This window comes from Hypanus sabinus, chromosome 3, assembly GCF_030144855.1.
Source record: "Hypanus sabinus isolate sHypSab1 chromosome 3, sHypSab1.hap1, whole genome shotgun sequence".
NCBI lineage: Eukaryota > Metazoa > Chordata > Chondrichthyes > Myliobatiformes > Dasyatidae > Hypanus > Hypanus sabinus.
The window spans coordinates 138,194,925-138,219,868 of NC_082708.1; the positions used below are offsets into that span (position 1 = coordinate 138,194,925).

General features: G+C 40.0%; 1 protein-coding gene across 3 annotated transcripts in view; it reads left to right on the top strand.

Moving 5' to 3' along the window:
- The window catches only part of LOC132391693 (general transcription factor II-I repeat domain-containing protein 2-like), a 226,475-nt gene that overhangs the window by 163,189 nt on the left and 38,342 nt on the right, over positions 1–24,944 (top strand). For 2 of the 3 annotated variants that reach the window (XR_009511314.1, XM_059965220.1), the window contains one exon: positions 17,669–17,827. The exons of the other annotated variant lie outside the window; for it this stretch is intronic. The gene's annotated coding sequence lies outside the window, so the exon portion shown is untranslated. Of the gene's footprint in view, positions 1–17,668; positions 17,828–24,944 lie in introns of those variants that run through there. 3 annotated transcript variants of the gene reach the window in all.

Consider the following 24,944-nt stretch of genomic DNA (forward strand, 5'->3'; position numbering starts at 1 on the left):
AAAGAGAATTCATGAATCCCTTAAATTGTAGTTCATATTGCACAAGCATAACTCTGCAGACTTTATGAAATATTACCAGAAGTATACCACTCATCACCACTACCCCATACTATTTCTAACACAAGGGTTTGGCAAAGAAGCTGAAGCCATGCCACTGATAATAGCAATAGCACCATCCACAGGTGGCAAATATTTCACATAGAATGGTGACTTCAGCAGGCCACCTTCCTCCCACCTTCTTTATAGGGCCCCTGCCCCCTCCCTCTTCAGTCCTGATGAAGGGTCTCGGCCCAAAATGTTGACTGCTCATTTCCATGGATGCTGCCTGACCTGCTGTGTTCCTCCAGCGTGTTGAGCATATGAATTGTCCCCTTTTCCAGGAACTTTGATATATACACAGTGGCCTCTTTATTAGATACCTCCTGTACCTATTAAAGTAGTGACTGAGTGTACAGTATGCTGTGGATTTCTGCTACTGTAGCCCATCTACTTCAAGTTTCAATGGGTTGTATGTTCAGAGATTCTCTTCTGAACACGTGTGGTTGTTTGAGTTACTATCAGCCTCTTGTCAGCTTCAACCAGTCTGCCTATTCTACTCTGGCCTCTCTCATTAATAAGGTGTTTTCACCAACAGAACTGTTGTTCACTGGATGTTTTTTCTTTCTCCTTCTATTCTGTCTTTCTACTATCCTAGTCTTTCAGTCCAGAGACTGTTGCGTGTAACAATCCTAGGAGATCAGCAGTTTCTAAGGTACTCAAACCACCCTGTCTTCCATAGTCAAAATCACTGAGAACACATTTTTTCCACATTCTAATGTTTCATCATAACAACATGTCTGCATGCTCTAACGCTTTAAGTTACTGCCACATAATATCTGATTAGGTATTTGCATTATCAGGCAGGCATACTTAAAGTGGCTACTGACTGGACAAAGCTTTCAAAATGTTTCTGTTTATTTCTATTCATTGTATTTTTAACTGAAGTCAACAGCAGTTAAATTTTGTATTTCTATGATATTGTCTGGTGGCCTTTGCAAATTCGCTGATCTAGTTTACATTATCATAAAGATCATTGATACAGATGAATGACAACCAACAAAAGACCCAGCACTTATACCTGAAGCAAACTATGAGTCATAGGACTCCAGTCAGAAAGGCAACCATCTATTACCACTCTCTGGCTTCTCCCACAAATCCATTGTCTAATCCAATTTATTACCTCATCTTGAATCCAAGTGACTGAACCTTCTTGACCAAACTTCCATGACAGACCCTGTAAGTGAACTTGCTAACATCCATGTAGACAACATCTACAGCTTTTCCTTCATAAACTTTCCTGGTAACTTCCTTGAAAAAACTCAATCAGATTGGTTAGATAAGGCTCTTTTTATGTTATATGTCAATGATTTGGCACAAGTTTTCAGAGCCCCAGCAGGTACACCATTAGACCTAGATGCCTTTCCAGGATTTGCCCTCTTGAAAGATGTTCTGAAATTGGCCTCCAAGACAGAGATCACAGGATCACCAGAACCTGTGGGGATTTTCTCAGGTGTAGTTTTATTCTCCCTTTCAAAATGTGTAGAAAAGACATTGAGCTCATCGTTATGTTAAGTTTCACTTTGTAGGAAATAATGCCCTGCCAACCCTGCCAGAGAGGCAGTGCATCCGATTCCATCTCTAACCTCAACTGGAATTGTTTTATTGTCCTTAAAATAGCCTTCCATTGGTCGTACCTAGATTTGTATATTTTTGGATTACTGGTCTTGAATGTCACATATCTAACCCCCCAGTAAACTACAAATCTCCTGGTTCATCCATGGCTTTTGGTTTGGGTATTTTTGGTATGTTCTTAAACGTACATACTTATCCATGCAGTTCTTGATGATGTTATTAACAACTGTGGTGCATTCACTTGGACTCAAAGATGAATCCCTGAATATTGTTCAGTCCACTGACTCAAAGCAGTCCTGTAGGTGCTCCTCCATCTCCATTGATCATAACTTTTTGGTTCCCACCGCCTGTGCTGTGGTCTTTAGTCTCTGTCTATATGCTGGGAGTATACACTGGAAGTTCAGCCAGATTATTGAACTTTCCAACACGTGAGTGTGAAAAATCACAATAAGTGTTCTTGATGGCGGTACAAAGGTGGTCAAATGTGTTGGCTCCTCTGGTTCCACAGGTGGTATGTTGGTGGTGGCTCAGTGACTTTTTCAAGCTGGCCTGATTGAAATCTCCCACAATGATAGGGAAGGCATCGGAGTGCACAGTTCAAGCCTGCTGAATATGTTGCTCAGTTCCTTCAGTGCCTGCCTGACATTGGCTTGAGGGAAAAAGTACACTGCTACCAGGATGATGGTAGTAAACTCCTTCTGCAGATAAAATGGGCCACATTTCACCACTCGATGTTCTCAGTCACCTGAGCAAGAGTGTTTGTGTACCACAATGATTTAATCATAAATCATTCTCCATCTCCTCTGTCTCTGTCTCCGCTGTCCAAGACTTTGTGGAGAATCATGAAGCCATCAAGTTGCAGTGCTGCATCTGAAATGGTAGCGACTATAGTTCCCATGAAGAAAAGTACACAGCAGTCCCTGATATCCCTCTGGCACTGCAATTTTGTTCAGAAATCTTCAATTTTATATTCCAGAAACTGTGCTTTCACCAGCACTATAGTCATAAGTGGGAGAGTAAAGCCTCTGCATTCTAACTGTACATGCAGACCAGCACACCATTCCCATATCCGTTTTCTTAAAGAGCAACTGCAGTCACAGACTCAAGGCTGCCTTGTCTATTTTGAGTTTCGATAGATTTTTTAAACATCTCAGAACAATGCTGCTTACTTATACACCCATGGCTGTGACTGTGGATTTCAGCTGTAGTAGCCCTAATCAGGAAAAATTGATGATTTCCTTTGGAACTCCATGCAAGCTGTTGCCCCTTATTAGTGCCATTTTAACCATCTTATTCTTAATATTATTGAAATGGATTCATAGCGACATAATTTACAAACATTTGGAGAAGTATATTCGGATTAGAGATAGTCAGCATGGCTTTGTGATAGGCAGATCATACCTCATAAGGTACAAACAAGCTGGATGAACTCAGCAGGTCGGGCCGCATCCATCGAAAGGAGCAGTCAATGTTTCAGGCCGAGACCTTTCCTCAGGACTTACGAAGGAGCTCGGCCCGAAATGTTGACTGCTCCTTTCAACGGATGCTGCCTGACCTGCTGAGTTCATCCAGCTTGTTTGTACGTCTTGATTTGACCACAGCATCCGCAGTGTACATTGTGTCATACCTCATGAACCTGAATTTGTTGAGGAAATGACAAAACAAATTGATGAAGGTAGAGCAGTGATGTATTTTATTAGTTTTCTTAAGGCATTCAACAAGGATCATAGGCTCAGGAGGCAGGGGATACAGGGAAACATGATTTACCCACAAAAAGCAAGGGGTGGTAGTCAATGGAACATATTCGAGGTTAGTGATCATGGTGCTCCACAAGTGTCTGTCTGGAACACCTACTCTTTGTATTTTTATAAATTACTTGGATAAGGGAGTGGAAGGGTGAGTTAGTAAATTTGCAGTTAACACAAAGGTCTGTGGAATGGTGGATATTGATGCACCATCAATAACTCTCGGAGACGTGAGGTGAGATATAGGCTTTTATTGGTTGGAAGAAAGTACAAGCAGCAATTGACCACCACACTGCAATCCTGGAGACTGAGGCCGGGGCTGTGTCTCTAATCGCCTTTATACCGGGGTCCGTGGGAGGAGCCACAGGAGCAGTCAGCGGTGGGGGGCATGTCCAGACAGGTATATGTAGTTCACCACAGATATTGATATTGTACTAGGTTGCAATGAGACATTGATAGGACGAAGATATGCACTGAAAAGTTGGAAATGGAGCTTAATATAGAAATACATGAAGTGATACACTTTAGATAGTAAAACCTGAAGGCAGAGTACAAGATAAACAGTAGGATTCTTAGAAGGTGGAAGAGCAGGGAGCAGTATCATCTTGGGGTCTAGATCTACAAATCTTTTTTCAGTTGCTAGGTTGGCTAAGAGGGAGTATGCTGTGTTGGCTTTTATTAGTCAGTGGATTTCTTTCAACAGCCATGGTGTAATGTTGTATCTTTATAAGACTCTGGTTAGACCACACTTGGAAAATTGTGTTCCATTCAGGCTTCTTCATTATAGGAAGAATGAGAAAAATATAGAGAAGTACAAAGGAGATTTAGCAGGATGCTATCTGAGTTAGAAAGCATGTCTGATGATGAAAGGTTGAGGGAGCTAGGGGTTTCTCCTTGGAGCAAAGGAGGATAACTTGGTAGAGGTGATGAGTCATAGGAAGAGTGGACAGTTAGTGCCTTTTTCCCAAGTATGGCAATGTCTAATATAAGAGTGTATTATTCTAAGGTGATTGGCGGAATGTATAGAGGGGATGTCAGAAGTAGTTTTTTTTTACACAGAAAGTGCTAAGTGCATAGAATCCACTGCTGGGTGCTGGAAGAGTCCAATACATTAGGGAGATTTAAGAAACTCTTAAATAGGCACACGAATGAGAGAAAAACCCAGGGCTAAATGTGGGAGGCTAGCATTAGATTGATCTTGGAAGAGGTTAAAGGGCAGCATATCATAAGCCAAAGAGTCTGTACTGTTCTCTACTCTTTTTTGTTGTTACAAATGAGGAGCAACTCTGATGGGCAGAAGGGTGCAAAGTTGCCCCCCCCCCTTTTTGAGAATTGCAAAATCGCTATTATTTCAGGTCTGATGCCCAGGAAATGAGAGAGATAAACAGCTCATGTCAGTAATGAGAGAGAGAGACAACACAGGGATACACAAAGGTTGGAATGTCTCCTATTGACAAAGAGACAGATTACTGCTATTGTCTCTTGAAGAAGGAATTGTGTATTGAGTACTGTTCTATTCATTGAAACCCCTCAGGGGGCAACCAGAGTGGTCTGGTTGAGGGATTGTATCATCCCAACCTGATTGACACCTGAGATCCCGTGAGTGCAGATAAAAGTAGGGTCTGGGGAACACCCCTCAGACGCACCAGGAGAGACGCTACGAAACCGGTGGGAGCTTGTGTGTGTGTCCACCCTTGCCTGGATGACGCGTCCTCCACGGAACGGTCTAGCTAAAGGATGGAGAGGTCATATGTGAATGGCGACAATAACAATGCATCGACGGATCAAGATCGTAAAAGGAAAGTCGGCAAGTTACTCTCTCTCTCTCTCTCTCTCCAACAATTGCAACACAATGATCAACAACTACCGCAGCCTGCATGAACTGAACTGAACTTTATATTTCCATCGGACAATTCATTATCCCCTAGACAACGATAGAGCTCATTTCTTATTGATTATTGTTATACCCGCACTTTTAGGTTTAGTATTGATGACGTATGTTATCTGTATATTTGCATTGATATTATTTTTGTGTATTTTACTAATAAATACTGTTAAAATAGTATCATCAGACTTCAATGGATACTCCTATCTTTGCTGGTAAGTAATCCAGTTACGAGGTTTGTAACAACGTTCAATAATATAACTTGAACAGAAATGTACACAGCCCATTTTCTCAAAGGATGGTATTTCATTCTGAAATAATCTTTGCATATATTAACACAATTTATGCATGTTTTTCACACAAAAATACAAGCACCTTGCAACACAATTTTGAGATTCAGATCTTTTCAGGATCATTTATTAGATATATGCACCACATAACCTATAGATAAGTGACCAATGAAAAGAAAAATGGTTTGTCACCTTGCCTTAATAGTGTCCTGCAAAATTAATCTATTTCCAATCCTTATCAGCCTCAAGTTTCAAACAGATCTTCCCTTTTAATTTTGTTCTTTTCCAAAGCTCAAATGAGAAAAAGGTAAGCATCTGAAATTGCCTGGAACAAATACGTTCTCCAATTTAAGGAAAGGTATGTGGAAAGATCCCGGTGTGGTTGAATAGAAGGAAGATGGATGATTAAAATGAGGGACAGTAAGTTCTGCAGGGATTTATGATGTATATTTAGCTCCACAGACACTGCAGTAAATCAATGACACAGCATGTTTGAAAGATGCATTAGTTGTCTCTTACATCTTGCAAAATCCTACACAATGTACTTCACAGGGGACAGTTTGCAGAATGCTTGTAATCTCATGTTTGAATAATGTACCCAGAGTTTACAAAAACAGAGTGAACCATGATAGATTATTGGTTTAGCAAAAATCATCAAGGTACTTTTAGTTCATTTTGTAGCATTCCCCCAGTCTTTGAAGCCACTTCTTTTAACTTTGTTTGGTCTGCTGGGCTGAGGATCTAACTACTGAAGAGACTTTGAGGATCTGTAAGTCATATGCAATTAGCTGAAATAACTGAACACAACTGTGTACCTAATAAATGATCATAATGAATTGGAGGGTATTATAACTGCTTTCATATGAATTTGTGTTTGCTGAATAAATTGTCCAAACTAAGGCAAAAAATTTAAATAGTCAACATCAAACACAAACCCGCCTGTTTAATGTTATTGGCAGAACAGGCTTAAGGCACTGTCAGCTGTCTGGCGCAGAAGATAAAGTGGAGCAGCTGATGTTACTTGAAGATACAGAGTAGAATTTACCCAAATCAGAATCTTTGCTTAGAGTGTTTTGAATCTATATAGATGTGTTCTATTAATTTATGTCAGCAGATGGTACATGCCAATGGGTCACTTGTCCATGATTGCATTTGCCAATGCTTTTTTTGTGTATGATCTGATGAATCATGAATCTTGACTGAAAAACTTTGATGTTTTTAATGTATTTGTCAGACAGGCAGCACCTACCACCCTCCACCACAACTACATACACATCACTTGGCATCACTTTTAATACAATCAGTCTATGTATATAATAGTTACTGATACATTGGGTTTTATAGGATTACCTTATATTTATATTTATTGGGTTTTTATTGTGTTCTTTGTGCTTGCTTTATATTTTTATGCAGCATCGGATCTAGATTAGCTCTCCTTCCTATTTGTGTACTGAAAAATGAGAATAAATAATCGTGAGTAAAATTAACTAATGACTCTGCCTCATTTCTACAACTTTGTGTTCTAATTACAAATTCCAGTCAATATTAGTTCAAAATTTGTGGCTAATGGCTGACTATGAACAAAATGTACATTAAAAAATGATTCCTCGACAAGAATGTGCTGTGGCGGCCCATTTCCTGGCACATCCGAACCGGCTCACAATTAGCCAGCTTTCCGGCTAAGGGAGATAGCCTACGGGGGTTTGCGAGCACAGAGCTTTGGAGCCTCTGCGCCACGGGAGGCAGGTTGAGGGAGGCTTAAAAGTGATGCTGAGGATTTCGAATAAAGCTTTTTCTTCGACTGCAGTTACCGACTCCGTGTCATAATTTTAGCGCTGCATGTAGCACACCGCTACAGTACTGTATATCACTCACCACAACACAAAGCTGTCTGGTGATGAGGCATTTTTCAACAATAAAATAATTATGAGGTGGTGATAGGGGTGGTGGGGTGAAATGATCAACTCAATTTCAGGACATTTTCACTGAAAAGTCATTGCTGTGGTGAAATCTATTTTGCATTATTAACAGGGAAAAATCCAGGTACACATCTTTTTTTTTTAACTCAATAATTTGCTTCTTAATAGTCTGAATGTTTTAAAATACATTGTGTCTGTACATGTTTCTGAATATCAGAAAGATTTAGAAACACTGAACGCATCATTATTACCATGTTTTACTATGTACTCTGTGAGTTTCATGCATGAAAGGAGTTTTGTTGCACCTAGGATGGGTGTATCTTACAATCAGCTAATCCAAGCTTTGATTTTTAAAATATTTAAAATTATAAATGCATAAAATACTTAAAGATTTAAAAAACCTGAGCAATTTTAAATAGAACTAATAATAGTAATATTTAGACTTCATCTGTTTCTTTCCATTGAAATTAATTGAAAAGATGTCTCGCAGAGCTAGAACCATTCTCTGCAGTTGTTTAACTAGGTTTCCCTCTCTAAGTGTTAGAGAATTTCAGTGAGTTTGTATTTCCTGAACTTCATAATTTTAGCACAGTTCAGATAATAGCTGAAAAATAATGGACCACAACTTTAAGATTTTATTTGCATAGATCCAATCTTGGCAGATCATTAATAAGCTTCCTAGTTTCCTTCCCAGCTCTGGTAAAAGATCTTTGACCTGAACTGTTAACTCTTTCTCTTCCTTCCAACCTGTTGAATATTTTCTGCTTTGTTTTCCAGTTCTTGTTTTAAAGATGTTTAGCATGTGCAGTTTCCTATTTTAATTTCATCAATATACAGCATTAGCCTCATCTCAAAGTCAAGTTATTCAGAAGTCAAGTAAATTCAGAAGCAACTTTGAAAAAGGAACAATGAAAATATTTGAAGAGCAAATAAATCCTGTGAACTGGCAGATGGAGTTTAATCTAACCAAGTGTGAGGTATTGTACTCTAGGAAGTCAAATGAAAGTAGAAAGTATACAGTTAAGGTGGACCTCTTAACAACATTGGGGTACAGGGGGATCCTTTGCACCTTGCCTGGGACATAGTGCATATGAGGGGAAGACTGATGGTAATTAAAAAACACAAGATCTGACACAGCATTGGGTGTAGTTATAGATCTGAGAGAAGGAACTAAGTCCCGGGATAGTATTTGTAGTTTAAACAAAATATAATTAACAAGTCAGATCTGCTCCAACAAACTGGGTGCAATCCGGACCCTCAGTATTATCTGTGTGGAGTTCACACATTCTGCCTGGGACAGTGTGGGTTTGATGTGGATGCTACAGTTTCCTTCCACCTCAAATTAAAACCAAATAAAAACAGGATTAATGTAGGATTTGTGTACATACATGTTTAATGTTCACTTCAGTCCTGACAAGTTAAAGAGACATTTTAATTGCTGAAAGACTAAAGTTATCCTTGAAGTAATGTGGAGATGTGCTTAATGGCCACTTTATTAGGTACCTCCTATGTGTTTATATTCTTCTGCTACTGTAGCCCGTCCACTTCATTCAGTGATACTCTCTTGCACACCACAGTTGTAATGTGAGATTATTTGAGTTACGGTCATCTTCCTGACAGCTAAACCAGTCTGACCATTCTCCTATGACCACCTCATTAACAAGGTGTTTTTGCCCACAGAACTTCCATTCACTGGATGTTTTTGTTTTTCTTTTTTGCACCATTCTTTGTAAACTCAAGAGACTGTTGTGCATGAAAATGCCAGATCACCAGTTTTTGAGATATTCAAGTCAGTCCATCTGCCACCAGCAGTCATATCATGGTCAAAGTCACTTAGAGCACATTTCTTCTCCACTTTCATGTTTGGTCTGAACAACAACTGAACCTCTTGACCATGTCTGCATGCTATCATGCATTGAGTTGCTGCCACATGATTGGCTATTTAAATAATTTCATGTACAGGTGCAACTAATAAAGTGACCACTAAGTGTAAATTCATGCAATGCATTCTGGGTAGTTTTCTAGGTAGGATTATGGGACCATCTTGGAAACTGGATGAATTGAATTTCAGAAGCAAAGTAAAATGCACTATTTAACACTTATTGTATTATCAGCCAAGAATAAATTTTCATGAAGTCTAGATTCGAGTTAAGGAAATTCATTAATATGCTTGTTTTCAAATAATTCATTAGATTTTTGAATGGTCCCATATATGGGTGACAATCTTTTAAGAATGAAAATGTAGGTTTTTGATTGCTGTGTTCATGAAAATGTGGGAAGCTAAACATGTGGACAGAGTGACTGTTATCTGTAAAGTATAATTGTGAAGAACCAGTTTGGAGTTATGAAAGGGTAAGCAGGTTATAGACATATACTATTCTTCTGAACCTGTAACAGACTGGTTAAGAATGTATCAATGTATCTATATTCAGATTTTCAAAGAGTATTCAGTTACATGACACACAGAAGATAGTTCCTCAATTAGAATTAATGGATTTGGTGGCAATACAGTAGCATGGAATGAGGATTAGTTAGCAGAAGGAAGACAGTGAATGGGATTAACATGTCATTTTCAGATTAATGCAATGCTGCAAGGAACACTACTTAAGACTCAGCTACCTTCAATCTCTATCAATGGATTAAAGGGCACAGAAAACTATCTAAGCCAGATGATGATATGAAGTCAGGTAGGAAAGTAAACTGGTAGAAGGATATGAGCAGCTTGCAGACATTCATGGACAGGTCAAGTGAGGAGCTTTGAATGTGATAGATGGAATATAATGTGGAGAAATAAGGAACAACCACATGTTCACCAAAATCTGTACATGTTCTAAAAGATTAAGAAATGTGGTGTTCAAATAAGTCTTGGTATTCTTCTAAATAAAGCACAAAATATCAACGATCAATAAGAAAATACTATTTGCTTGTTGCAAAGGGATTGTTTTATAAAGGGGATTTACTGCAGGTAACTAGTGTTACGTACCCCGTAACTGGGTCACTTACCAGCAAAGATAGAGAGGTCCGTTGAAGTCTGATGGTACTGTTTTTAACAGTATTTATTGATAAAAATACACAAAAATAATAGCAATGCAAACATACAGATAATATACATCGTCAATACTAAATCTAAAAGCGCGGGTATAATAATAATCAATAAGAAATAGCTCTATCATTGTCTAGGGAATAATGTATTGTCCGATGGAAATATAAAAGTCACTCAAGTTCATTTAGGCTGCAGCTTTTGGTTGGAGAGAGAGATGATTTTTTTAGAACTTGCCCATTTTCCTTTTTATGATGTCGATCCTTCGAAATGTCGTTGATGGTGATCTCTTCTTTAGCTAAGTCATCTTCCGTGGTAAGGCCTCAATCTTGGGCAACGGGAAAGGACACACGTGGGCCTTCCACCGGCTATCGCTATTAAACGCTGTCACGGGATTTCTAGCGTTTCTCCTGGTGCGTCTCAAGGGGTTGTTCCCCAGACCTTCTTTTATCCTGACTCACAGGGTCTCAGATGTCAGTCAGGTTGGGATGATGCAATCCCTCAACCAACCCCCTCTGATCATTCCCTGAGGGCTTCCATGAAGTACAGTACTCAATACACAATTCCGTCTCTAAGAGACAATGGCCGTTATCCGTGGCTTTGTATCGCGGAGGCCAGGACTCATTCCAAACATCTCCCTCTCATTTCCTGGGTCTCCTGACCTGAATTAATAGCGATCTTGCGATTCTCAAAAAGGAGGGGGCTACTTTGTACCCTTCAGCCCCTCAGAGTTGGGGCACAGTGTAACACTAGGATATTAGTGAGATGAAACCCAGAATACTACATACCTTAGTTTGATTAACTAAAAGATTAACTAGTTCAGTGTGTTGCAGAAATTCGGGAGAATGACCAAATGGGTGAGAGCATTATTCTACATAGATCTATGTTCACAAAAGATTAAAAATTAAGTCATTTCACAGAAACATAAATACATTTCTCAATGGGAAACAGGATAAATAATGAAGAAAATATTTTAAGGAAATCAAGAACTAGTGACTAGAGTGTCACATGGGTTTTATTCCAAATGAGGGAAAAAAGACGATGGTAGATAAAAGTGAGGTAGCCAAGGTCTTATTGAATGTCAGGACAGACTCATAATGTCAAATTCTATCCTCATGTTATACTTCAGAATTACAAAGATTTGTAACCCTTGTTCAAATTAAATTGCTTTTCTCTAAAGTAATAAATGTTCATTTTTTACTGAGAGTACTTTATAGTTCTAGTCTCTTGTAGCACAGAAACAAACGTGTTACATTCACCCTGTAGAGCTATTTTAGTCTGTTATAAGTTTCAGTGAGCTCACCTTGATTCTTCTTAGCTCGATTCCACACAAACATGACTCAGTGGATATTACTCCCATCTTCAATGCACTGCATCCAAGGCACAACATTTGAGTAGCTTCTCTTGCCATTAAGGCTCTGATGAGCACACACTTTGGTCTTTATGGTTAAACACTGGTAACTATCTTGGATTGTTCTAATATCTAATCTGAGATTCTGAACAGTACAGTGGAAACTTTCAAGTTATGGTAAACCACAAACTTAATACATATTTATGTAACTCCTGCTTTGGCTATCGACTTAATATAGGGGGCCAAACTTACAAAATCTTGTTTGGGTGGATGCTGTACAATGTGTCTCCTGTTACAAATCAGTACCATGAAATAACAAACAGTACACAATATGCGATTAAACAATTGAGCTTTATAATTCTTAATTTAACTATATGGTTAGTAAAGGAAACAAAAAAACAGAAAAGGAGCCCATTCTCATGAAACAGCCTAATGTGCATTGTTGAGGCTCACTGATAAGCTGGTCATCCACCATAGGCCTCCTCCAATCGTCGCTGACAACCGGACCCTCACTCCAAGTTCACTCCATCCGGCGGTCTACCAACTCTTTCCATTTGTGTCTTCGCTGCTCTTCCCTCCCTGGCAAAAGACTGCAAAAATCTCTCTTCCAGACTTACAAGAAAGAACATTTTTCTCATCGGATAGATCCCTCATTCCAAAATCACGTTACCTCTAGTCATAACCCAAACATTGCTGCTGTAGAGAAACTATTACATTAGCAATGAAACATTACAGCGAGGCCATTACATTAGCAGTGAAACCTTACAGCATGTTACATTTACGTGGTCAGTAATGCACCAATGACAGCCATTCAATCCCTAGTAATGTAAAGCAGGAATTTATGCTCAGCCAAAGATTCCTCCCTTCTGCCAGATCAGGTTTATCTTTCTGTCTATGTTATGTATACTTCAGCACTCCTCTTAATTATAATATTTGCATTTGTTTCGCCCACATCATTTAACCATATTAAAGGACAACTGAGACATATATTTTCTGAGAGAGTAACTGTTTCTTTTTTTTTGTAATTTATTTTTTATTGAAGTTCATTATCAGACAAACATTTCCATAAGATGTATTTGGGACATTGTACATATATATATATCATATAATCATATATATCGCAAATCTCCACAAAGTATTTATCTGAGGGATACACTTATAGAAAAGAGTGGAAAGAAAAAAACAAGCAAAAGGAAGAAACTAAGTACAAGTAGGGAGTTATCTTTTTTTTTACAACATATTCATTGATTTGTGAGAATAAAATGTTTTTAAAAAGAAACTACATGCCTAAAAGAAAGTAGACTTTGATTTAACCATCAGAAAACAAAGGGTAACATTCCTGAGGTATGTATGGATGCACAATTAAATGGCAAGTGAGCATAACATTTAAAATTGGGTCCAAATGAACTAACTGCAGCAAATTTACTGTTTTATGGCATTTTTCCACATTATAGAGAGGGCAAGTGATAAATTGTTTCAAGCACACCTAAAAGATTGGTGTTGAATAGTAAACCAAATGTCTGACCTATGAATGGCCAATGATCTGATTTCAATTGAGCAGAAAAATTGGCTGTTTTTCTCTGAGTGATTGAAGTCAGTTTTAAATGCCCTCACTTAGTGCAAATAAGCACATTAACTAGCTTGCACTTTGAATTTCTTCAGTCAGATAAAGCTGAAATCATACTGGATCAACCGTAAGTTTTTATTGCAGCCTCATACTTCACAACTGCTTAATGCTTTATGGAATCAGATTAACCACACAAACCATCCTTTATTTACCTTTGAAATGCATTCCCCAAACACTCCCCCTTGTTATTGCTAAAGTCAGAGTTGTAACATGCAGCAATCAATTAGAATTTGCTAAGTGAATATACAAAGTAACGCATGTGACAACATGCAAAAACGACATGCGACAACAGTAAAAACATGCGACAAAGTAATGAACGGCCAAAACATTTACTCTTCCACTGAAGAGTGAACATCTGAGCAATGGGGTGAAGAACTCAGGGTTATCAAACTTTTATTCCTTAATTTCCAACCTGAAGAGGTGTTTTATTTCACCTCTTCCAACCTGTTAACAAGGAAACATTAGGAATAAATATTATTCTCCAATTGCAAATGAGAGAAAATCTGCAGGTGCTGGAAATTCAAACAACACACAAATAATGCTGGAGGAAATAAGGCAGGTCAGGTAGCATTGGTGGAAAAAAAGTACAGTCAAAGTTATGGGCCGAGACCCTTCATCAGGACTGGAGAGAAAAAGATAAGATGTCAGAGTAACAAGGTAGGGGAGGGGAGGAGTAAACACAAGGTGATGGTGAAATCCAGAGGAGTGAACTAAAGAACTGGGAAGTCGATTGGTGAAAGAGATAAAGGGGGAAGAAGGGGTAACCTGATAGGAGCGGACAGAAAGCCATGGAAGAAAGAAAGCGGGAGGAGCATGTGAGAGGTAATGTGAGAGAGGGAAAATGGAATGGGGAATGGTGAGTTGGGGGGGGGGGGATTGGAAGTTTGTGAAATCAATGTTCATGCCATCAGGTTGGAGGCGATCCAGATGGAAGATAAGGTGTTTCTCCTCAAGCCTCAGTGTGGCCTCATTGTGGTGGTAGAGGAGGCCATGGACTGACATGTCGAAATAGGAATGGGAAGTGGGATTAAAATGGGTGGCCATTAGGAGATCCTACATTTTCGGGCAGTGTGGTGGTTCAGTCCGAAGTCTGTGGTCCAATCCGTGGACTCCAGACTCCGGGTTTTCTAGTGGTCCCTTGCTGCAGTTGGACTTAACTAGAAACACCTGAGGCTCATATTGGAACTGGGAATATAAGTTGCCCTGGTGTTGCGGAGAGATATTTTGTCTGGATATTCATGGCAACAGATGGCTGGTGGAAGGCTAGAATGAATTCTTGCTGTTCTTGGGGCTGTGTTGGAGAACTAAGGTTTCTGGGAGCCTTGCTGGTAGTAGTTGGAGTGGTTGTTGTGGTATGGATTCAGCTGTTTCCCAGGCCATATGGGTGGCTGTCAGCCACTCTGAGCTAGGTAGGTATCTGTTTGCTTCTGTAGCCAGCCAAGGCTGCTGGCTGTAATGGCTACATGGAGCTACCCTGATGCAGAGGTAGAACTGTCTGTTGTTCCTTGGTGCTTGTCTCTTCCTGTCCTTGCTCCTGTGGAGTAAGTCTGGCTGTTCTGTTGTTACCTGATGGATGGTCCTGCCCCACCTTGGTGTGGAGTTATAGATGAGTCCTGGCTCTATGTTGATGTATAGTTCCTAGTCTGCCCCTAGTTCCAGTCTGAGTTTCCCAAGCCTGCAGCCCCCAGAGTCAAGCCTCAAGACCCCAAGTCCCTAGCCAAGCCTTGTCATGTCCTTGCCTGGGTTTGGGGGGTCTGAGGCAAGACCCAGGTTCTGGGTCCTTGTCCAGTCTTGGGCTTGGAGTCCACACCAGGCTCCTTGTTTTCAGTCCTTCATCCTGGTCTTGCTTCCCCTGCTTAGACTGCATCCTGTTCTGTCCTTTGATTCTGTCTTGTCCTCTTTCTGGGACTCTAGTGTCTGTGTCCTGCAGTTGGGTCCTGATTCAACACATGACCTATGACAGGCAGATGGAGTATAGGGACAGCAAAGTTGTCTCCCAATCTATGTTGGGTCTCACTGATGTACAGGAGGGCACACTGGAAGCACCAGTTGCAGTATATGAGCCCAACAGACTTACTGGTGAAGTGTTGCCTCACCTGGAAGCACTGTTCAGAGCCCTGAATGGTAGTGAGGGAAGTGTAGGGGCAGGTGCAGCACTTGTTCCACTTGCAAGGAAAAGTGCCAGGAGGTAGATCAGTAGGGAAGAATGAATGGGCAAGGGAGTTGCTTAGGGAGTGATCCCTGCTGGAATTATGTGCTGGATGCAAAGGCTGGTGAGGTGATAGGTGAGGAGAAGAGGAACCCTACCCTGGGTGGGGTGGTAGGAGGATGGGGTTGAGGACAGGTGTGCACACAATGGAAGAGATAGGGTTGAGGACAGTATTGATGTTGGAGAAAAGGAGACTTTTTTGAAGAATTAGGATGTCTTATTAATTCTGGATTGAAAAGCCTCATCTTCAGAGCAGATGTGATGGAGATGGAGGAATTGAGCCATCCTCCTGCCTCCCCACTGGGGATAGGATTCCTCTTGTCACCTAACCACACTACCAGCCTCTGCATCCAGCACACAATTTTCTGCACCTGCCATCTCTGAAGGATCCCTCCACCTCGCACATCTCTCTCCCCTCCCCTTGCTGCTTTCCACAGGGATTGCTCCCTTCTCTATTTGTCCCTCCACACTAATCTCCCTCCTGGCACTTATTCTTATAAATAGAATAAATGCTACATCTGCCCCTACATCTCCTCCCTCACTACCAGACAAGGCCCCAAATAGTCCTTTCAGGAGAGGCAAGATTTCACCTGTGTGTCTGTAGGGGTTGTCTACTGTATTGGTGCTCCCTGTGTGGCCTCCTGTTAATCAGTGAGACTGAATGTAGACTGGGAGACTGTTTCTCTGAGCACCTTTGCTCCATCTGCCAGAAAAAGTGGGATCTCCCAGTGGCCACCCATTTAATTCTACTTATCATTCCTATTCTGACATTTCAGTCTGTGGCCCCCTCTAGTGACACCAAGAGACCACACTCAGGTTTGAGGAGCAACAACTTGTATTCCATTTGGATAGCCTCCAACCTGAACATCGATTTCTTGAATTTCTGGTAATGCCACCTCCCTCTCCTTCACCATTCCCCATTCCTGTTTCCCCTCTCATGCTCTCTCCTTCTAGTGCTTCTCCCCATTTTTCTTTCAGCCATTGCTTTTTTCCTCTCCTGTCAGATGCCTCCTTCTCCATACCTTTATCTCTTTCACCAATTGACTTCCCAGGTCTTTATGTCACCCCTCCTCCCACTTTTGGTTTTACCTATCACCTTGTGTTTCTCCCTCCCCCACCTTCTAAATCTGACTCCTCATTGTTCTTTCTCCAGCCATGAGGAAGGGTCTCAGCCCAAAATATTGACTACACTCTTTTCCATAGATGTTGCCTGCCCGACTGAGTTGCTCCAGTATTGTGTGTTTGCTCTCGCACTGTTTCAGCACAGAAACAATTCAGAGTGCATTAGATTTAAAAATGGTTCTGATACCTGTGATGAAATGGAAGTTTGTTATTGTGTTAAACATGTGCAAATAGGTGCTAAGTGGTTGCTGTGGTAATAATCATACCTTTGAAAGTATTGCAGACATTTTTGGACCTAATTGCTCATTATCATTGGAACTGCTAAAGCAGTATTGCAGGCATAGTTCAGGTGCTGATTAGCGATGATTTTTGAGTTAAGTGCCTGGGACTTTGCAAATTCTTCCAAAGATTCGGTGGTTACTGCCTGATGCACAATAACATTTTGCAAAAAGATCTGGGAACTAGGAGGAGGCTAGAAAGGATCCAAGGTATGAATAAATTTAGCTGAAGTGAGGGTGAAATCTGGATGAACAAAACATATGCCACACTGATTCAAAAGTTGTGTTTAAGACACCAATGTGGCCTGGTCTAACCATGTGATTTTAGTAATATCTACTTAAATTCTGAAATTTGGTTCCATTACCTTTAAAGGAAGGGAGGCTCCAAATACTTGTGAAGGAGATCCAGCAGAGGAGGGAATATTTGCACCTTTGCTGTAGTGACAGTCTATCTGACTCTCCTTCTCCATCCTGTGGTCAATCAGTAGTTAATGTCGCTCTGCTGGGCTTATGTTTTTCTTTCTTCTGCAGGAGAATGGGCAACCTAGTAAACTGATTGTGAACAAAATCTATCTATCCATTGATATTTTGATGAAATATCCAACCAAATGGACCCACACAAAGTATTCCACTTTCAAGTGGGAAAAAAAATGCAACATTTATGGAATAAATCTAGCTGAAGTGATGAAGTCTGGATGAACAACTGAACAATAAAAGGGTATTGTAGAGTTTTTTTTTGTTGCTTTGTCTTGCCATGTGATTTTAGTAATGTCTACTTTCTTAAATCCTAAAATTTGGTTCCATTAACCTTCAAAGGAAGGCAAGCTCCAAATACTGCCTTTTTTCAGGCTTGGGGTTTTTAAACCTAGAAACTGTATAGAAATAGGTCACAGGACAATGACTAACAAGTACTGATTGTAGTTCCAATGGGTCAGTTGGGCTTGCTCTGTGTCCTAAGTTTCAGTGAATTAATTATACTCTTCCTGATGGTTGTGTTTTCAGAGAATGACTTCATGAAAAGAATCATAGAAGCATATAAATTTATGCCACAGTGAGAGATCATGTGACCAATTGTGTTCATGTCACAAAAAGAAGCATTTAGGTTAAACACATTTCCTAGCTCTTGGTCTGTACTCTCCAGGTCAGAGCTTGAAGAACTCATCCCTCAGTTTTCTTATTTGCATTACTTATTTATATAATAAATTCCAGAATCCTGCACTAACTATTCCCCACTCCATCATTTACTCACCAGAAAAAAAATCACCTGAATCTCCCTCCAATTATTTTACTAATTACCTTATGCTATGTCCCCACAATAATGTGCTCTCTGTGAAGGAAAATACATTGTTCTTGTTCATTGAGGCAAATCAGAATATTATACATCCCAATTAAATCTCTCCATTTTCTTCATTGCTCCAAGAAGAACAACCATTAGCCACATTTTAAGCATTTTAATTTGGCATGACAAAAAATGTATTAGCAACATTTTGCATCATAAATCATCTCTTGCTCCCTTCATGGGATAGAAAGCAATGAGTTCTGGAGCTAGAGAAGCCATGGCATTCATTTTTATCAAGATATACAAAATGCTGCATGATGTCAGGAAGCATCTGACTGCTGTGAACAGTACAACAAAGGCTCTTTGGCCTAAATGTTGTGCTGATTCAATTAAATTACTAATCAAATTGTTAACCTAAGCTAGTCCATTCTGTCTACCCAGCTTCCATATCCTTTCATTTTCTTCATGTTATTGTCCATATCTAAATGACTTCTAGAAGTCCCAAATGTATCAGTCCCTACAACCACCCCAGACAGAGCTTTCCAGACATGCACCATTATATCTGGAAAAAGTAAAAAAAAGTTCACCTCAGAAAATATCCCTTCTCACCTTAAATGAATGCCCTATAGTCTTGGACATTTCAACCTTGGGAAAGGAGCCTCTTTGTCTATTCTGTCTGTGCATCTCATAATCTTATAAACCTCTATCAGATCTCCCTTCAGTCTCTAACACTCCAGAGAAAACCTGAGTTTGTCTGATCTCACATTGTGCCCGATAATCCAGTCAGGAATCTGGTAAACCTTCCCAAAGACTTAATATCCTTCATATAATGTTGGAACCAGAACTGTATGCAATACTCCAGATATAGCCTAACTGGAGTTTTATAAAGCTACACCATAACTTCCTGACTTTTGAACTCGATATCCTGACTAATAAAGACAACCATGCCATATGTTTTCTTAACCATCCTATAAACATGTTTAACTACTTTCTGGGAGCTATGAATGTGGACCCAAGATCTAACAGTAGGCCATCTCTTTTCATTTGACCTCCCAAGGTGCAACACTTCACATTTAGCTAGCTCAAGCTCCATCTGACAATTGTTCAGCACATCTGCAACTGAGCTCTATCCCACTGAACTGTTTGTCAGTGTTTTATGTTATCAATCAATTTTACCACCTATCTTCCTATCTTCTGCAAACTTACTAACAAACCCATCTACATTTTCATCCAGATCATTTATATACTTCACAAACAACAAATCCCTGTGGAACACTATTAATTACAGATCTCCAGCTTCAATATGTCCCTTTGACCCTGTCTTCCACAGCCAAGCTAGTATAAAATCCAAATGGTCAATTCACCATGAATCCATGCATCTTATGAGCCTACAATGAAGAACCTTGTCAAACACCTTAGACAACATCCACAGCTCTACCTTCATGAATCACCCTTGTTCTGTCTTCTAAAAAATTCAGTCAAGTTAGAAAGACACAATTTACCCCACACAAAGCCTTTCTTGGCCTCCCAAATTATGTCATGTTTTTACAAATGCTCATAAATTCTCCTGTAACTTCCCTGTTGTTGATATGAGACTTAATGGTTTATAGTTTCCATGATTACTCCTGGTTTCCTTCTTGAATATTTAAACAATATTAGTTACTTGCTAGTCCTCTGGAACCTCAAGTGTGGCTAGAGAGGTCATGAAGGTATTGGTCAGGAAGCCCACAATATCTTCCCTTATCTCACTCAATAATATGGGGTATATCTCATCAGTCCCTGGGGATCTATCCACCTTAAACTTTGAGGAGATGCGAAGGGATTTAGAGAGAGTGGATTGGGTCAAGTTGTTTTATGGGAAGGATGTAATAGAGAAATGGAGGTCATTTAAGGGTGAAATTATGAGGGTACAGAATCTTTATCTTCCTATTAGATTGAAAGGAAAGGTTAAAGGTTTGAAAGCACCATGGTTTTCAAGGGATATTAGAAACTTGGTTCGGAAAAAGAGGGATGTCTACAATAGATATAGGCAGCATAGAGTAAAAGAATTGCTCGAGGAATATAAAGAATGTAAAAGGAATCTTAAGAAAGAGATTAGAAAAGCTAAAAGAAGATACGAGGTTGGTTTGGCAAATAAGCTGAAAGTAAATCCGAAAGGTTTCTACAGTTATATTAAAAGCAAGAGGATAGTGAAGGATAAAATTGGTCCCTTAGAGAATCAGGGTGGTCAGCTATGTGTGGAGGCGAGGGAGATGGGAGAGATTTTGAATGATTTCTTCTCTTTGGTATTCACTAAGCAGAAGGATATTGAATTGTGTAAGGTGTGGGAAACAAGTGAGGAAGTTATGGAACCTATGACAATTAAAGAGGTGGAAGTACTGGCACTTTTAAGAAATTTAAAAGTGGATGAATCTCCGGGTCCTGACAGGATATTCCCCAGGACCTTGAGGGAAGTTTGTGTAGAGATAGCAGGAGCTCTGACGGAGATCTTTCAAATGTCATTAGAAACGGGGATTGTGCCGGAGGATTGGCATATTGCTCATGTGGTTCCATTGTTTAAAAAGGGTTCTAGAAGTAAGCCTAGCAATTATAGACCTGTCAGTTTGACATCACTGGTGGGTAAATTAATGGAAGGTATTCTTAGAGATAGTATTTATAATTATCTGGATAGACAGGATCTGATTAGGAGTAGCCAGCATGGATTTGTGCGTGGAAGGTCATGTTTGACAAACCTTATTGAATTTTTTGAAGAAGTTACGTGGAATGTTGTCGAGGGTAAGGCAGTGGATGTAATCTATATGGACTTCAGCAAAGTCTTTGACAAAGTTCCACATGGACGGTTAGTTAAGAAGGTTCAGCTGTTAGGTATTAATGCTGGAGTAATAAAATGGATTCAACAGTGGCTAGATGGGAGATGCCAGAGAGTAGTGGTGGATAATTGTTTATCGGGATGGAGGCCGGTGACTAGCGGGGTGCCTCAGGGATCTGTTTTGGGCCCAATGTTTGTAATATACATAAATGATCTGGATGATGAGGTGGTAAATTGGATTAGTAAGTATGCTGATGATACTAAGGTAGGAGGTGTTGTGGATAATGAGGTGGGTTTTCAAAGCTTGCAGGGAGATTTATGCCAGTTGGCATAAATTGCCAGAATGCAGTTGCCAGCATGGGCTGAACGTTGGCAGATGGAGTTTAATGCTGAGAAGTGTAAGGTTCTACATTTTGGCAGGAATAATCCAAATAGAACATACAGGGTAAATGGTAGGGCATTCAGGAATGCAGTGGAACAGAGAGATCTAGGAATAACAGTGCATGTTTCCCTGAAGGTGGAGTCTCATGTAGATAGGGTGGTGAAGAAGGCTTTTGGAACGCTGGCCTTTATAAATCAGAGCATTGAGTACAGAAGTTGGGATGTAATGTTGAAATTGTACAAGGCATTAGTAAGGCCAAATTTAGAATATTGTGTGCAGTTCTGGTCACTGAATTATAGGAAAGATATCAATAAATTAGAGAGAGTGCAGAAACGATTCACTAGGATGTTACCTGGGTTTCAGCACTTAAGTTACAGAGAAAGGTTGAACAAGTTAGGTCTCTATTCATTGGAGCGTAGAAGGTTGAGGGGGGATTTGATCGAGGTATTTAAAATTTTGAGAGGGATAGATAGAGTTGACGTGAATAGGCTGTTTCCATTGAGAGTAGGGGAGATTCAAACGAGAGGACATGATTTGAGAGTTAGTGGGCAAAAGTTTAAGGGAAACACGAGGGGGTATTTCTTTACTCAGAGAGTGATGGCTGTGTGGAATGAGCTTCCTGTAGAAGTAGTAGAGGCCAGTTCAGTTGTGTCATTTAAGGTAAAATTGGATAGGTATATGGACAGGAAGGGAGTGGAGGGTTATGGGCTGAGTGCGGGTAGGTGGGACTAGGTGAGATTAAGAGTTCGGCCCAGACTAGGAGGGCCAAGATGGCCTGTTTCTGTGCTGTGATTGTTATATGGTTAATGCTCTTTAGAAACCCAGCACTACGTCTTCCTTTTCCTCAAAATGCCCTAGCAAATCAATGCTGTCAGCACTAAACTCCCTATACTTCCTATCCTTCTCCTTGTTAAATACTGATGTAAAGTATTCATCAAATATCTCACCCACATGCATTGCATCAAAGCAAGTGTTTCTATCACTCCCCCCGCCCCCCAATTCTTGAGTGGTCTCACCTTCTTCCTAGTTATCCTATTGCTCTTGATGTATGTACAGAATGCCTTGGGATTCTCTTTAATCCTTCTTCCAAAGAACTTGGCATTGACCCTCCTGACTTTTCTAATTTCCTTCAAGGATTTTTTCCTGGCTTCTTTATAATCCTCGAGGGCTTTGTTTGATTCCTGCTTCCTAAGCTTCACATAATTTCTCTTTTGCTTCTTGATTAAATTCATCACCTCTGTAGACGTCCAAGGTTCTCTTCCCTAGCTATCCTTGTCCTTCTTACTGAAACATACTTGTCCTGTACTCTCTGCAATTTGTTTAAACACCCTCCACCTGCCAGATGTGGACTTGACCAAAAGCAGAGGTTCCCAATTACCTCTGTCCAGTCTGTGCCTAATGCTCTATTAATTTGCTCTGCTGTAATTTAATAATTTTCTGCAAGGTCCAAACTTACCCCTATCTACAGCTAACTTAAATGTTATGGAGTCTCTATGTGTGGTCTCTAACTATTCATCTACTGAAGCGTCAGTCACCTAGTCAGACTCATTACCCAACACCCATGTCCAGTAGAGTTGGACTAGCTACAGATTTATTTAAGAAACCCTTCCAGGTGCACCTAACGAATTCTGGCCCATCTGTCTTAAGTTCACATCTGAAACTTTGAAGTTCCCCATGTCAACTACCCTATTGTTTTTCTACATTTCTGTAATCTGCCTGCATATCTGTCCTGGTGGCTATGGGCAGCTGAAGGGTTCTGTAGTAAGTACAATTCCATCAGATTTTACTACAGGCACCCGCACCCCACCACCCCCGTCCATCCACCAATAGCCACCAGGACATTTAGGAACATATATACATGCAGATTACAGAAATTGTGATTGTATCCTTCCTATTTTTGTGTTCTCTCCATGTAGACTCAGAGGACGAGTTCACCATTATGTCCCCTTTGAGTGCCTTGTGATATTGTCCTTGATTAGTAATGCAATTCTCATGTCCCTTCATACTTCACCAGCTGATACAAATAGCAGTATTAAAATTGGAGATCAATGTGCTGCTCAAGATTTTCAGAATCTGTGTTATCTCTTAGATTTACACATTTTTAGGTTCTGATGAATAATAATGCTTCCTTTAGCCATTCAATAGGAGATTTTCAGACTCCCGAGGCTGTTTTGCCCACTGTCAGCATCTGTTCTGCTTTTGCTCTGAAAAGTCAAATTACTTGGCCCATAATCAAAAAAAAAATAGAGGTCTTGCTGAAGGTAATTAGGATGTGTACACCAGCATTCTGCTAGAATCCCCTCATACTTTATCTACTGACGCAACTGAGAGTATTCAGATTGAAGATCAGAAAGAAATTAGCAAAGACCAAACTTACTGCATATTTAGTGCTCAGCTGCTCTACTGCTATGGAGTAGATGATAAATTATCAGTTGGAAGCTCCATTGTGCATTTAATAGATATGTGAAGACCAGTGGAAGTCACAAACCCAAAATAAATAAATAAATTCCACTGAAAGTAAGTGTTAATGCTGCTTTTGTTTCTGCAGAGATGCCTCACAGATGCTCTGTGACGTGCTGGATAGTTCCAGCTATTTTGCTTATGTAGGATGATGAATATGGTTATTTAGTGCATATTGCTGCCAGAAGCAAACCGCTTCTTCCCCGATTTCACTTCCACCTGATCTGCTCCAAGAGGTTTCCATGAAGAAATCCCAGTTTGCAGTGTCTGGCCAACCAGAGAGATTTGGTCTCTTCAGTGACTCGTCACTTAATGGGTGTCAACCCATTATTCCAATGGTATACCTCTACCTGACTTGTGTGTTCAAGTAGTGTGGAGAGGGGTTGGGGGTGTGGTTCAGCATGATATAAAAGACTAAAGATATTCCTCAAGTGTTTCCAACAAAGAGTCAACAAGAAGACAATAAGTGAAATTGCTGATGAGAATAATAAAGTGACAATATCACTGAGTGCAGATTTGGAAAAATCTACATCAAAATCTGTGGAATCTTTAAGCTCATTGTTGATGTCACCAACAATATTAATTTCAGGTGACTTCACCACTGTCTGTAAGGAAACATGAGAAATTCTGCAGATGCTGGAAATCAAAATGAACACACACAAAATGCTGGAGGAACTCAGATGGCCAGACAGCATTTATAGAAAAGAGTAAACAGTTGATGTTGCAGCCCAAGATACTTCATCAGGATTGATGAAGTCTTGGCCAGAAATATCAATTATTTAGCTCAGAAAATAAATCAATAAAGATATAAATACACTACAGTACATGGTGTTGATCATACACAATAATTATTGCTCTGAAGTTGTTAATTTTTTAA